The sequence below is a fragment of the Staurois parvus genome, unplaced genomic scaffold (genome assembly GCF_062004578.1).
Source record: "Staurois parvus isolate SC_StPar_1 unplaced genomic scaffold, SC_StPar_1.0 ptg000017l, whole genome shotgun sequence".
Lineage (NCBI taxonomy): Eukaryota > Metazoa > Chordata > Amphibia > Anura > Ranidae > Staurois > Staurois parvus.
Window position 1 is genome coordinate 18,244,301 of NW_028317813.1, and position 16,293 is coordinate 18,260,593.

At 40.8% G+C, this 16,293-nt stretch overlaps 1 long non-coding RNA gene across 1 annotated transcript; it reads right to left on the reverse strand.

Annotated features, from left to right (window-relative positions):
• Positions 1-7,628: 7,628 nt before the first annotated feature.
• On the reverse strand, positions 7,629-16,293 carry LOC149473386 (uncharacterized). The gene is made up of 2 exons (XR_016313362.1): positions 16,176-16,293; positions 7,629-7,970 (listed from the first exon to the last, which is right to left on the reverse strand). It is a non-coding gene; the product is annotated as an uncharacterized LOC149473386 (long non-coding RNA).

Sequence of the window (16,293 nt, forward strand, 5' to 3'; positions counted from 1 at the left end):
GGTCACAGCTTGTCACATGGTACAAGGCTGTTGTGAATAGCCTTGTACCATGTGACCTCTGTGATCATTCAGAGATTTCACACGTAGTAAACAAGTGACATCTTGCGTACCACTCTTCATGTGATCACTGATTGGCCAGTCATTGATCACATGATTGGGACCTCAAACAGAGGTCCCGTTCAACGATCGGTGTTCAGCACAGGATCGCGGTGCTGAGCACTACCAGGGAGCGCACACAAGCAGGGAACGGGTAGGCTGTTTAGAAATGGCTACCCGTCCCTGCACTGCTCCCGTCCAGCCGTTTATATTCATGGGCCAGATGGGAAGTGGTTAAGCCATAGGTTTATTTTGTTCAGAACAAATAGATCTAATAGACTCCCCCTTCCAGGCCAAACAGCATGGATAGAGAAATAACCCCTACCAGCTTTTGTATTCTGACAGCTAGCACTAGCTCTTGTCAGAATACCAAACAAAGTCCACATCTGACTGAATGCAGTCGGCCAACAATTTTCCACCCGGCTCCCAGGTGATGTTGACAGGGTCATCCACAGCTTAAATTTTAAGCCGTGTTTGGCAGCCTTTAGAGCTTAGTTGGGATAAGACTAATGTTTCTGATTTTGGTTCAAGGCGGGTTCAGCGAACATTACTGAAGTTCGGGTGTTCGGGTGTCAAACCCCACTGAAGTCAATAGAAGCCAAAAACACTAATGGCCGTTTTGTAGGCTAATAGGCAAGGGATTTTCAAATAAGGGTCCTTTCACATGGGCGGATCTGCTTAGAGGATCAGCTTGCTCAGCTGGGGATCTCTCCGATTATCCCCGCTGAGCAAGCGGATGACAGTTCTGTGCTCCGCTGCTGCAGAGCGGACACAGAATTCCTCGCTCTCCTCAATGGGTGGTCGGATGAAATGGGCCTGTATGTTTTTATCCGACCCGATCCGACGGACAGAAGGGGGAATTGGATCCCCATCTGTCCCTTTTTGGCGGACCGGATCGGATTTAGGGGGGCATAAATGGACACATGTAAGTTTACACCCACCGCTCCATAGAGGAGAATGGAAGTTCTGATCTGGTCTGCCTGAGAACCGGGCAGGCGGACCCAATCGGAACTTCTGTATGAAAGAGCCTTAAATGAAATGTACCAAGGCACTGGGTGTGCTGGGGGCTGTGATCTGGCACCCGCACAGATGTCACATTGGGAGCAGCGGCTGAGTCCATGCAGAACACATGTGCATCCCAGTGCAGATAAACACGGCCCTCACATGGGGTACAAATTAATATGCCCTCTGTGAATGAGGCCTAAAACTAGCACACAGCTCAAGTCTTTGCCAAAACATGGCTGAATCAACTGAAATTTGAGCCATGGGTGCCCCCCGCCATGGGTGCCCCCCGCCCTCCCCCTTGGCACCACCCAGTTTAAAAAAAGTTGATTTTAAAATCAGTGAAACATCATCAGCTGAAAAGTAGTTGAATCCTGTAAGATCCAGTTACTGCTCAGCTATTCAGGCAGCCACGAGTGCTATAGCTATCTGAATAGGTTGCTGGCACTGGAGATTCCTCCATTCCTTTAGCATGGATGGGGGAATCGGGTGATTTTTCTCTCTTTGGGCTGAAAGACGTAATTCTGTCTGCATATGGCTGGCCTTATGTTCTATACTTTGTGAGGGAATTCCTTGTAGTCCTCTGTGACACCAACACTACCCACATGGAAAAAATATATATTTGAAATATATTTTAAAAATATTCTTCCCAAATATATTGACATATATTTGAAATGTACTTGTCTGTTAATTCACCGGATTTATATATATATATATATATATATATATATATATATATATATATTTTTTATGTTTTATTTAAATATATATAAAAAAAATAAAAAAATATATATATATTTATTTATGTGTATATATATATATATATATATATATATATATATATATATATATAAATAAATCTGGTGAATTAACAGACACGTAACTGAAATGCTACAATTTTGGCCATATTCAATATATTTCAATAAATTTATATAAGATATATATATATATATCTCATGTTGAAATGCGTTTTTTTACAAAATATATTAAAAATAGTTTTAAAAATACATTTCAAATATACTGTATGCCATTTTGGAGAACTGTGTGTGATACGACCTCCCTATTCTTTCCACACAGGTTGGGGTCATCAGACCTCGTTATTGTCACAAGTCCCCTTAGATTTTTAACGGAGCACTGAGATGAGGTCAATAAGGACTCCATTAGAACTATTGTAATCCAAACCTTCACTCACCACTAACAGCTCGGCCTTTGTTTTAAAGTGTTACTAAACCCACAACAGTAGAAACAGTCTGTATATGCAGTAAAGCATGCTCACTGTGATACCTAAGGGGTTAATCTTTCACATTATGTAAAAAAACTGTTTGATCCTGTCTTCCCTGATCATCCCATTCTTCTAATATCCCCAAGCCATCTGCTGATAGTACTGAGTTATAGGAGACACTCTGCACATGCTCAGTTTACTGTGTGTTGCTAGAGACATTTTTTTTTCTTTGGGAAGGTGCCTGTGATCAGCACAGGGCCAATGAGCACTTCCCAGAGGGTCAGGGGTTATGCAGCCTCATAGGACAGTCAGAGGAGAATAAAATCTCCTCCTACAAGCTTTAACCAGTGCTCGTCCAGACACTGATAGAAGTCACAAGACTGCTATATACTGCTGAAGAGAAAAGGTATTTAGCAGTTTATACTTACTAAATAATTGCATTTCCATGTTCTGTGTACTGTGGGAGACCAGATATAGTGAATGCAGGGTCCTGGGTTTAGTAACACTTTAAGGAGCAGTAGGCTTGGGAAAAGTACAATGTACGCATGATATTTCAGAAAAGAATAATGTAGTGCTGAGCGTGTATGCAAAAAAGGGCCGCCAGATAGCAGTGTCACTTCTTTCTAAGGTGATAACATTGAGAATCGGCAGTATATTTGGAGAAGAGCTGTAATGGAGCTGTTCCAGGATATTTTGGCAGTGCCTGTCTCTCCCTTAGCAAAAAAATAAACATAGGTGTGGTTGGAGATCATAGTTATGTATTTTTTTAATCCTTCAGTGCTTCTCAGTTAAAGTGTATCTAAACCAAAAATGCTATATAATGCAGCTTACTAGCCCTTAGTGTGGCGGCTGCACTAGTTTTTTTTTACTCAAGCTTTGCTTTTGTTTCACATGGTGATTGTTCAAATAACACACATCCTGTCCCCGGAAAGTGACAAGCACACTACATTTCTGGAAAGGTCAACAGGTATTTTTTGTATTTGTCAAAAATGTTCTTAGCCTGCAAAAAAAGAAAATTAATGCAGCCAACACATCAAAGGACTGTAAGCTGCAATTTATTACATGTATTACATTATGTTATTCTAGGGTTTGGTTATTCTTTAACTATTTCCTGCCCAGCCTATAATCAAATGACAGCCGAGCAGGAGCACTGCTATTCCAGGAGGATGTCATGTGACAGCCCCCAGTTGTGTGCCTCCTGCACGCTGTAGTGGCCATGCTGCAGCTCAATTTGTCAACCGCTGTGTCCACCAGATATAGCAGAGTACAGTTTTTTTATACTGCAAAACCATACAATTTTGACCAGTCACAGCAATTACATGTCAAATTTTCAAGGCTGGGCTCCTGCTACTTAACAAGCAGCTCTTTTCTTTCAGTGCTCAGAAGCTGCTCAGCTGTCCCATAATTACCAGCCACTCATTGTATCCACAGTGACTTACTTGGATACCATTACCTGCCTCATTAGTCCAGCCTACAGCTAGCCTTTTTTGCTATGTTAACAGCTTAGCTAATTTCCTCCTTACTCATGCACGGTCTATGATCTCCAGTGTGTTTCTACCTGTGTTCCTGTGTACAACTCGGTCTGGCTGGCTTCTCCTCGAATTCCTGTTCCTGATTTTTGGCTCCTGACTACGCGGATTTCTGGTTTCCTGACCCTGGCTCATCTGATTACCTGCTCTGGCATCCAAACCCTGGCTTCTGTTTTGACATTATATTCCTGAACTGCGATATTTTTGCTATTTCATTAAAGGTGTGATTTTAACCATTAGCCGCCCGGCCAATGGCCGTTTGGCGGCTTCAATTGTGTCCCTGCATTCCGGGTGCACGCCATTTGGCATGCTCCCGCACATGCGCCATTTGCGCTAATGCAGAGCGGCGCAGCAGTGCGATCTGTCACCGGCCGTGCACCTCGGACACGGCCGATGACAGATCCGAGTACCCGTTGCTGGTACCATGTGACCTGCTGTGACCAATCACAGAAGGTCACATGTCAGTTGTATACAATGGATGGCTTCATTCATGATGCCATCCATTGTATACTAGTGCCTAGCTGTGAATGGTCACAGCTAATCACATGCACATGTCATGTGATTAGCTGTGACCAAATCACAGCTAAGCACAAAAAAAAAAAAAAAAAAAAGCTGAATGAATCGATTTCATTCAGGTAAATGCTTGCTTATAGCAAAGTAATTCTTTGCTATAAGCAAATTGTGTAAAAAAAAAAAAAAAATACTGATCAGTTCCCCAAAGTAGTACAATGTTACTATGGTAACATTGTACTACTTTGGTCATAGTAAAATATGAAAAAAAAATCTTAAAAAAAATAAAAAAAAATGTAATAAAAAATTAAATATAATAAAAAAAAAATATATATATATATTTTTCATACTGTCACCAGTCAGTGTCCCTGTTCACCGCAATGCCAGTTATATGATGACGCTGTACTGCACTGGTGACAGTATGTAAAAAAAAAATAGTGAAAATAATTTTTTTAATTTTTTCATTTTCCGAAAAATTATGACAAAAAAATACAACTTCAAAAAACTCGCCATGCCTCTTATGAAGTACATCAGACTGTCTACTCTGCAAAAAGGGGTCATTTTGGGATATCTGTACTATTCTGACATTCTTGGACCTCAAGAAATTAGATTGGCCGTCAGTACTTCAGGATTGATCAATAATCAGATCTATACCATAGTTTGTGAACTCTATAACTTTCCTACAAACTAAAAAATACATCCTAATTTGGGTTATTTTCACCAAAGACATGTAGCAGAATACATCTCGGCCTAAATTTATGAAGAACAATTATTTATTTGTAAACTTTTATAACAGAAACAAAGAAAAATGTGTTTTTTTTTCAAAATTTTTGGTCTTTTTTTGTTAATTTAGCAAAAAATAAAAACCCCAGCGGTGATTAAATACCACCAAAAGAAAGCTCTAGTTGTGTGAAGAAAATGATAAAATTTTAGTTTGGGTACAATGTTGTATGACCGCGCAATTGTCATTCAAACTGTGAGAGTGCTGAAACCTGAAAAATGGCCTGGGCAGGAAGGTGTAAAATTGCACGGTATTGAAACGGTTAACTGCACTTTCTGTCTCCGCTTGGTTCATGGTTCCTGACACAAATATACACAATGAAAGACTTTCATTCACAGCTATTCACTAAAGGTAAATATACTGTGCACTGCAAGTGCAGTTGCTTTAGATCTTAGGGGAAGCTCTGAAATGAGGTGGAGCTCTGCTGATCTCTTTCATCCAATCATGTGCAAGCAAAAATGCTGTTTTTTATTTTCCTTGTGTGTTCCCCTCAGATCTAGAGCAACTGCACTTTCATTGCACTTGCAGTGCACAGCCTATATGCCTTTTGGGCCAGTTCACACCAGATGTAGTCCAGTGCGTTTTTTCCTGCATTAAAAAAGCATGCACTATGTTTGCCATGTATTCCAATGGCCCTAGTTCACACCAGCACAGTCAGTTCCAGTGCAAGTAGAACATGCTGCATTTCCTCTGCACAGAACTGTACTGGAATGCAGCAAAACGTATCAAAAATGCATTGGAACGGAGTGCAGTGTGAACTGTAAGCAAAAATGCATCTGGAACGCATCTGGAACGCATCCGGAGTGTGTTTTTGTGGTGTGAACTGGCCGTTAGTAAATCAGCCGCACTGTGTACTATTGTCATCTGTATGATTATCACAGTGATCAGATGGTACAAACAGAGCCAATCACAGCGCACCGGTACCATGTGTTTACTGCGGCTAATCACACCTATCATAATTGTATATGAATTGCATAATTGCACATGAATGGATGCCATTCATAAAAATGATAGCTTATAAAGGTGATCTTCACTGTTATAAGCAATCACAGTGTACAAAAAATCTGATACTGGGGGGTGGCGTCGGAGATCCTCGGTAATCACCGTGCGCCAGTGGGGAATCACCAGCTGGGACCCGGTGATTGACAGCAGTGGCCACGAATGGCGGTACGGGGGGGGGGTGCTCACGCGTGCCCCCTACCAAGGAATGCAAAATCACGTGTATATATACGTGATTTTGTACACCCCTGCCACCCTGTAGCAGTATATCTGCTATAGGCTGGAAGGGAAGCGGTTAAAGTGAGACATAACACGCATATTAACGCACCGCAACAGGCCGCAGTGGTGTAAATCCAGATGAAAGATTTCCTTCACAATTATCAGCAGGGTGGGATTTCTACTGTAATGCTGGGATTTACAGCTTTGAAAACCATATGATGTATCCAGCACACATTTAGAAGGAAGAAGCCATTTCAGGTATATACCCAAATGGTAATAATTAGGGAATGTCTGTGATCCAAGCACTGAAGGACTGGTAAAAACTTTCCCTTTTCTACACTTAAAATGCACTTTAGTGTTGTAATGAGAATGTTTAAAAGCAGTTTCCCCTGATTTCCCTTAATGACACTTCAGTTGTAATCAACGTCTACTATATGACTGATCCTTAGCTGTGTTTCAGTGGAGTTCTACATTAAACATTAAGTAGATATTATAACCATGCTGAAGAATGTTACAATACAGGATTTTAATAATACGATATAATTTTTATGAAGAGACATCATATGGTGCTTTAGAGATTAAGTCCTAAGTGCTAAGGTTTAATGACATCTTCTGTGGCATGTGGACATATAAAGTCAATGATGTCACCAGCTTCCCCATTCCTTTTTTACTTGCAGCTGCGTAGCATCGAATTCCCAAGACACAGGTTACTGGGCTGGCAAACTGCTATTATGTGACAGTTTCCTGTGGGTTTGGGCCAAACTTGGTTTGGCCTGAACCTTAGATCATCTCACTAGTCCTGATTTAGTGGAGTACTCTCAGGACTGCAAAATCTACCTTGCAGTGCTTCCACCTCCCCGTACTGTAAGGTTTACTTGCTCATTAAATCGGAACTATACTGCAACTGAGAACCACAAATCAAAAACACTAATTTAATTCATTTAATATTCAAAGCAAACTCCTCCAGCCATCCAGGCCTCCATGCTTTATTTTCCTGTGATTTCACTTTGAAGAAAAAACTCCAAACATGTCTGGCTGTGGCCATCTTGAGTAAGGGCAGATGATTCATGTAGCATGTTCTTCCTGGAATCCATCTGCTCTTAGCTCAGGCATACAAGTGTGCTTAAACTCCAAAAGACAGACAAACGAAACCAGCGCTCCAATCCTCATGCAGTCTTAAAAAATATTGAGATGCCCGACGAAGAGGTGCTGCCCTTCAAAGATCGGGAAATCTGATTACTGGTGAAAAAGAACAGACAAGGGTGCACTCTCATTGTGCATTACCATGGTATACCACGTGTTTAATAAAAAGACAAATTAATGTATACTCACAAACCAATGATATTAAAAGCAGTATAGGTGGTCCACAAAACCAGTCACCAAAGATATTGTGTCCTTGATAAGGATAAGCTGACGCGTTTCGGGAGCTGAACCCCCTTCCTCAGAGCTCGTGTCTGGCTGTGGCCATCTTGAGTAAGGGCAGATGATTCATGTAGCATGTTCTTCCTGGAATCCATCTGCTCTTAGCTCAGGCATGCAAGTGTGCTTAGCTGAGAAAACGCCTCCTCCTCTTCTGAAGACTCTTGGGATGTATGACATAATTTGCCCAGGCCTGAAAATCAAAAAGTAACTAAAGATATGTAAAAAAAAGTTTAAAATGTGTAAATGTGATATACTTTCCTATCTATTTACTAATAATCTCAGCATAAGGATAAAAATAGTCAATGTTTATTGAGAGAGTGAAGCTCTGCTTTAATTCTAGGGGTAGAGGAATAAGGGATATGACATGTTATTTCTCAGTTTGGAAGGCTTCCTCCATCAGTAAGACTGGTTTCCTGAACCTCTTCTCTAAGACGTTCCAGCCAGTTGTCACAGGATGACATCAACAAGTACAATGCAGGGCCAACAGCCCTGCATTCTGTGTGGGGACAGTGAGGGACACAACCAAACCCGCCCAAAACCCAGAGAGGAGGACAGCGCTGGAGCCTGCTGAAGCGAAGAGTAAAGTAAGCACAACAATGTGTTCCCCACCCCCTAGGGTTAGCAAATATTTAACTCTATACACAAATGTTTTGTCTTTCATTTCTAATTTAACAACTTAAGGACCGCCCACCTGCAATGTACTGCAGACAGGCAGTTGATACAGGCAGTGTGATGAACCAGTACATTGCTCTGAATGTACTAACATAGGGGGAGCTGCGTACCTGCTCAGGCGTGCAGCACTCAAACCCCAGCCTGTGAACGCTGTGTCCGGTAAACGGGACCCAGTGGTCATGTTATCAATATGTGACCACATGATCACAATGTTAGCAAAGCTGTTATGAATCAATCTGATTCATAACAGCTTTGCTTCCCTTCCTAGTGAGCTGTGATTGGCCCACAGCTCTTACATGGTCCATGGGCCAATTGCAGCACCCTGTACCATGTGATTAGCTGTAACCAATCACAGATCACTAGTATTTTGAACTGTCATGAACGTACCCCATTCATGACAGTTCAAACCAAGCATTGCATTACAGGAGCAATATCTTTATTGCTCCTGCAAAGCAAAGTGTAAAAAACCCATCAATAAAATCCCTGATCACCCCCCCCCCCCAGAGTAGTACGATGTTACTATGGTAACATTGAACTAAGCTGATAACAGATAATAAAAAAAATAATGTAAAAAATTGAAATATTGAGAACATATTTGTTTCAAATTTTTAAGGTTTCTTTTTTTCACTTGCCGACTGCTCACAGTGGCTCTGGGCAAAGTGACGTACCCTTACGTTGCTTTCTATTTCCGGGTGTGAGCATGCATATGCATTACATTTTATACACACACGTTAGATTAGTACAATTAACCCTTTGATTGCCTCATTAACTCGTTGATTGCCCCGTCACCCTGCCAGTGCCATTAATACAGTGTCAGTATACAGAATTTTTTTCAGTGATCACTGTTTTACTGCCACTAGCGATGTCAGATAGTAGCCAGGGTCAGCTAGCGTTAGATTGCTGTCACATTATCGCACTCACGCTATAGATCACTGATCACCCCCATTACTAGAATAGCATCTGTACAGATCACTTTGTATAGTGTCCTCAAAAATGCAGTGTTAGCAGGATCAGCCCCTTTCGCTGCCAGCACTAGTGTTTAGCCCCTCCGCTGTTATTCACAAAAAATTTGTATCAATTGATTGTGGGCTAAAGCAATTTATATGCACAACAATAAATCGGCACCCACCCAAATTCATCTCTTGTCAAACAATTTGCATGGAAACCTACTACGGTTTCCGAATTTAAAGCTTTTTTGACCCATACCCTCAACATGGGCATTACAAAAAGGAATGAATTGCAGTCATATTGGTCCTCAGACCCAATTCATCATATGTTCTCTACTGTTGCATATATGCCCAACAAGGACCAGTACATACTGGTGCATCTCTGTATTTGAGTGGTTATACCAGGATGATACCTGCAGCTACAGGCATCATCCTGGTATTGTTTTTTTCAGCTGGTGGTTAACTTTCAAGTAAAAGCAATCCTAGCACCTAATTAGCTGCTGGGTTGCTTTTACAAGTGGCGGAAAGGGATGTCCCCCCCCCTCCCACTGCTTTCCATGGCTTTCTTGAGCTCTCCCATCCCACCAGGAAACCCTAGATTGAAGCCAGCATAAAGCTGATTAGAGACCAGAATGGCTCCAACCATCTGTATGGTCTATGAATCCGGAAGCAAGAAGCATTTCATCACTTCAGTTTCGCCGGATGTAAACAGTGCAATTTTAAAATTGGGAAAGCCTCTGATCACACGATCTTGGTGTGATCAGATGCTGTAAGGGAAGAGAAGAGATCTATAGTCTAATAGACCCCAGATTTCTCAGAAACGAGTACCTGTCACTGCCTATTGCTATCACGGGATAGTTACATTCCCTGTGATAATGATAAAAGGGATTAAAAAAAAAATTCAAGGGACATTGTGCTCACGCACAAAGGCAAACGCAGGCATTGGTCCTATGTCAGTATGTAAACAAAGACTGCACCATGCATGTGAGGTATTACCATGGACGTCAGATCGAGGGCAGTAATTCTACCACTAGATCTCCTGTGTAAATCTAAATGAGTGACATATAAAGGCTTTTAAAGCATTGCCTATGGATCTTCAAATTTTACGTAGTTTGTCGCCGTTGCATGAGTGTGCACAATTGTAAAGCATTTCATGTTTGGTATCTATTTATTTGGTGTGACATCCTCTTTTATATTTTATTTTTTAATTTTTTTCATTGGGCAAAATATTGTGTTTTTGAGCATTAAAATTCAAAACAGTGTATTTTTTTCCAAACAATTATTGTTTGAAAAATTGCACAAATACTGTTTGACATAAATTTCAACACCCACCATTTTATTCTTCAGGGCCTCTGCTTTAAGAAAATATATAATGTTTGGGGGTTCAAAGTAATTTTCTATCAAAAAAACTGTTTTTGATAGAAAATTGTCAGAAAGTGTCAGAAAAGGCTTGGTCTTCAAGTGGTTAACCACTTCAGCCACTTCAACCACTTGACTTCATGCAACGCTGTACCCAAACAAAATTTATGTCCTTTTTTCCCACATATTACGTTTTCTTTTGGTGGTATTTGATCACCTTTCTATTTTCTGTTATAAAAAATATCCAATAAATTAAAATTTAGTCATAAACTTAGGTCAAAATGTATTCTACTACATGTCTTTGATAAAAAAAATCTCAATACGTGCATATTAATTGGTTTGTGTGAACGGTATAGCAGCTACAAACTATGGTATACAGTGGGTAAAATAAGTATTGAACATGTCACCATTTTTCTCGGTAAATATATTTCTAAAGGTGCTATTGGCATGAAATTTTCACTGCATGTCGGTAACAATCCATGCAATCCATACATACACAGAAACCAAAACAAATAAGTTCAGAAACTAAGTTATGTGTAATAAAATAGAATGACACAGGGAAAAAGTATTGAACACACTAACTGAAATTTATTTAATTAATACTTTGTACATTTTTATTATGGCTGCTCGCCCAAACCAGGAAAAGGATCCTTTTCCCAGGTCTGTAGGTCATGTTGGATGTTGTGTAAGATGGGTAAGTAGTTTAATAAGTAGAGATGTGATAGGTGAGTTGGAAGTTTTATCCCTGAATATGTAATGGATTCTGATTGATAGATAAATTGATAATGTGACTTACATTCCTCTACTTCTAGTTTTGGCAGTGAGATATTGAGAGCAAATGATTTGGTGAAGTTGATTTGCAATTTAGATAGGTCTTTGTAGCTAAATACAGACTTTCAAAAGACTTGGAATTGTGTGTTGGGGTTCAGATAGAAATAAATATATATCGTTGGCAAAAGCAGCGACCTTGTATGTGTGTCCTGACACATGTATGCCTTTGATGTTGGCATTGGCTCTAATATGTCTCAATAGTGGTTCTATTGTGAGGACAAAAAGAAGTGGGGATAGAGGGCATCCTTGTCTGGTGCCATTCAATATGGAGAAGGCATCTGATAGGTGGCGATTGACTCTAACTTTCACAGTCGGTTTTGAATAGAGGGCAAGAATATAGTTTAGCATGTTATTGCATATGGCGACTGCTTCCAAAGCTGCTTGCAGATAGTCCCAGGCCACTCTTTCAAATGCCTTCTCCGCATCCAGTGATAGAAAGAAACCATGTTGTCTAGAGCATGTCAGCCAGTGGTGCAGGTTCAGAGCTTTTAGAGTATTGTCTCTGTCCTCTCTCCCAGGAATAAAGCCAACTTGGTCTGTTGTTATGAGAGAAGGTAGAAATGGCTGTAGGAGATTGGCCAGGATTTTTGCATAGATCGTAAGGTCTACATTCAAGAGTGAAATAGGCCAGTAGTTGGTGACTAGTGTGGGGTCCTTTCCTTCTTTAGGAATTATTGAGATATGCGCTTCTAGAGTGTCTTGCAGACTTTGTGATTGGGATCCTAATAAATTGAATGCTGTTAGGAATGGGTCAGATAGTATTTCAGCAATGGTCTTGTAGTATGCTGCAAAGAGGCCATCAGAACCTGGACTTTTACCTGTTTTTAATTGACAAGCTCAGCCTGTTTTTAATTGTTTAATAGCCACAGTTATTCAGCAGTTTAACTTTTTAGAGTCAGCAGAAGACAAGGGTTTTGGGCTGTATTGGGCAAAGAACTCTGCTATAAGTTGCTGTCTATAGATGGGATCAGTCATGGGAGGGTTACCTTTATGTAGATTGTATAGATCAGTGTACAGACTGTTTCACAATGTCTTCAGTAGAAGCTATTAAATGTCCATCAATATGTTTTTATCTCAACAATTGTGTAGTGTTTGAATGATCTGTCACCTATAAAGTACCTAATTCGAAGGAGTGAGGTTTTCTCATATCTGCCTTTGTATACATTTCACATTGACGTGGTGCTGCGGTTCCCCTTTTGACTTCAATTAGCGTCCATCAAGAGCCCTAATGTTGTTTACTGTGGTTGCTGACTGTTTGGCTTGTAGGGCTCTCACTAAGAGCTTGCTGCTTTTGTTTCCCAGATCGTAGAAATTTTTTTTAGTGAGGATATATCTATGTTTTGTAAGGCCTTGTGCATTTAGCGAAACACATTTCAAAGTATTGTGGATGTTTTCGTGCATCTGTTTAACCATAGTTAGTGTGGGTGGAGTGGATCACTGAGTGGTTAAGGCAGAAATGCCAGTGCAAGCACAAGAGCACAGGAGATTGAGTGGAAGGGGGGGGGGGGGAAGAGAACAAAAAATAGGGAGGGGGATAAAAGGGGAGGGGGCTTTTTAGGGTGAAGATGTGAGAAAAAGGGAAAGGGGGGGGCTCCCTGTGATTGGAGAGAGGGGGGGAGGAGGAGAAGGGGACAAGTGGTATAGGTTAGGAGGTGAAGCGATGGGGAGAAGGGGGGGGGTGAAACTCCAGAGGCAGGGAAGTGCCAGTTAGCCTGCCCTTTGTAATAAGGGTGATTTTTGTTGGACTTTTTCTTGAATATTTAATCATGCACTTGAGCACTTTATTCACTTTATATGGTGTATGAAAGTCATCATTCATTTATGTTCACATATAATTTGGAAGTTTATGAATTTGTATTGAATTTAATTATTTATTTACTATGTTGGCACATTATACATCTGAATTCATTATTTACAGAATTGTCACATAAATATTTACATAGATTTTTTTATTGATTAGATTACCTTATGTTTACATGATTTAGGCTCTATTCACATCAGCGCGTATCCAAAGTCGCATGATTTTCAGTGCGACTTTGGAGCATGACTTTGATGTGACTTTGATCCGACATTACACTCAGTGAGTCTAAGTTGCATCAAAAGTCACATCAAAGTGACTTTTAAGTTGTACCAATTTGAACAGGTGTCATTGAAAAGGATGGGGTGCAACTTGTCATGCAACTTTGATGTCCAAAGTCACATGACAAATTGTACAAATGTGAATGGAGCCTTAGAGAAACAGTTCATCCATTTTTATTAATATAACTGGGGGACCACTGTGGAAGCTGACAATCAATGTAGTAAACGGCACTGCTACAGTGCAGTGGGGGAACCAGGGGCGGACTGACAACTCATGGGGCCCCCGGGCAATAGGGGATCATGGGGCCCCTGTGTCCTTGACCACACTCAAAGCACACCCAAAAAAGCCTATAAAAGGTACCAGGGGCATTTCATGGGGCCCCCTACTGACCCTGGGCCCTCGGGCAGTGCCCCAGTGCTCAAATGGTCAGTCTGCCCCTGGGGGGAACCAGATGGCACAGAACCCAGAAGATCACAGTACTGACTACTACGTTGATTGTCAGTTTCCACAGCAGCTCCTCAGATATGAGATTTGCATACCTACGTTGCTCCAAGCTGTAATTAAAGGGATCATTCACCTTTTCAGAAAAAATTCAAAGGCTAACACCCTACACCCTACACCTTCCCCACTCGACTGGTCCCTGCTGTACTTACCTCTGTGAGTGCATCTTGGGATTTTTTTAGATCCCTGCTCCTCTCCTTCTATTTTCTGCAGCTGGGGATGGTTTGCAGTGTTAGTTCACCTTTTCATCTACTAAGCCTACTTCATCTACCCAGTAAAAATAAAGATGTCTATTCTTACCTATTCTGAAGTTGCTGTGGTCCGATCACATGACCAGTTCCCAGCGCCAGCTTCAGTGTAGAGGAGGGATAGCTGACAACGAATTCCCCATAGTAGGCCTATGGGTGATATCATTGCTCGGGCTCTGCAGCCGTTATCAGCGATCTCTCCTCTTAAGCTAGAGGTCATTATTAATATTATACAGGATTTATATAGCGCCAACAGTTTGCTCAGCGCTTTACAATATAACGGGAGACAATACAGCAACAATACAGCTCAATACAAGAGGGTTAGGAGGACCCTGCTCCTTGGAGCTTACAATCTAGGAGGGAGGGGACTGGACTGGAGTGACTTCAGAATAGGAAAGTACAGGCATCTTTCCTTTTACAGTGTAGATATAATAGGCTTGGACTGGGAGTGGGAGCAGGGTTAAGCTTAGCTAGGTTTGTACTTGCCTTCCACTTTAATTAAAACACCCTGAGATGCGGACAGCAGATCTCACATACAAGACAGTGGACCAGGTCTCGTTCCCTTAGCAGCATTCAGAGGGTGAGTGTACAACTTTAGTTCACTCTATTTTAACCGATGAAAAAAAATGATTTCACATAGGCTGGCTTTTCCCCTTTATAGATTCACAGAAATGGACAGACATACAATATCTTAAACGGGAGATTCTCCAAGGCATTCCAAGAGTTAAGAAGTGCACATTGTTACTTCTGAGATGAATGTCCTGTCCAACACACTACAGAGCTCCTCTATCCACAAACACTCCGGGGGTGATTTCACCTCCCACAGCCGAGTATCTTAGCCCACACCATGTCTCTAGATCTGACATTTTATGAGCATTTCTACCCACTCCTCCCATGCTTGGGGCAGAGTGCAGAACAGACTCATTATTTCCCATGACATTGTTTCATTTGGCTGTCTGAGTATGTCAGTAATCAGTGTTTTTTTTAATTATGTGCAGTTTATCTTTTGTATGTACCACTTTCAGAATGTCCTGACCTATAATATTTAGAACTTTATTTAAAACTGTGCACAAGACTTGGTATCATTGAATTTTTTTTTAGAGATTTCATATCTATGTTTCCAGCGTACTAGTATTTCACTGAGTTCCCTCTTCTAAGAGCTGTGGCAGTGTTTTCTGTAATTATTAACAGTAAAATTTACTATAACACTTGCGTAGCAGTATTTAAGTGCCAAGATCTGTCATTCTTAATACATGTTAGTAAAGAAAAGCAAGCAAATGAAGGTGCTTGCTAAATACACAAAAATATATTCATTTGATAAGATTAACTAACGTTATCTTAGTCTTCTGTTTCAACTGCTGCTTTGTGCATTGACATGCCTCTTTAGACCCAGTCTGTCCAGACAATATCATCACCTGCTGACTTGGCAGCTGCTGACTTGGCTCCAACCACAGGCAGCTTAACTCATTAATAAGATACAGAAGCTGAATCCATCACAATTTTGCTTCGGCAGTACAGATTATGTTTTTCCAGTCTTTTGAAATGTAAGAATGGGGGGAGATTTACTAAAACGAGTGCACACAGAATCTGATGTAGCTGTTGCATAGAAACGAATCAGCTTCTAACTTCAGCTTGTTCAATGAAGCTTTGATAATAAAACCTAGAAGATGATTGGCTACTTTGCACAGCTGCACCATATTTGGTTCCCAAGGGAATATTCAAACCCAAAAGCAAAAATGTAATATATTGCTACTTACCAATCCTTAAATGTGGTAGCTACATTCGTTTTTTTTTTTTTAAGGCTTTTTTTCCCTGTTATTTTCATGTGGTGATCTGGTCAGTAAGTCTGTTATTTTTCAACTTCCTCTAACAGAC